Below are 604 nucleotides of genomic sequence, written 5' to 3' on the forward strand. Positions count from 1 at the left end.
CAACATTTATAAATATAGTCTTTTATGTAAATCTATTGATTAATGAATTAATTACTTAATTAAAACGACAACTAACAGAACCAACAGAATTTTCCGTGTGTGTGTGTGTGTGTGTGTGTGTGTGTGTGTGTGTGTGTGCGCGCGCGCGTGGTAAATATCTGATTCGAAGCTAATTGTATGAAAAAGATGGATACGTGGAAACACTGCGTAAAAATGAGCGCCATCTTTAATTATTTTTCTTTTTTAGAAAAAAAATAACAAATTCCAGATTTTCTTAAAACATTTCTGAATGCGTCTAAATGAAAATTAAATAGTCTATGATGAATTTGTCATTCTAAGACATTTTTCAAATTAAAAGATGGGATTCAGTTTCGATTCCCACTAAGTGACAAATAAAACGAAAATGCCATTATCATTATTATTATTATTATTATTATTATTATTATTATTATTATTATTATTATTATTATTATCATTATTATTATTATTACTACTACTACTATTACTTCTACTACTGCTACTGTTATTCTGTGCCTCTGAATGAAAGTTTCAATTAGTTACATGGAACTGATACATTTTTCCATTGTTTCGGTGTAAGAACCAA

This window comes from Octopus bimaculoides, chromosome 13 (assembly GCF_001194135.2).
Source record: "Octopus bimaculoides isolate UCB-OBI-ISO-001 chromosome 13, ASM119413v2, whole genome shotgun sequence".
In the NCBI taxonomy this organism is placed as follows: Eukaryota; Metazoa; Mollusca; class Cephalopoda; order Octopoda; family Octopodidae; genus Octopus; species Octopus bimaculoides.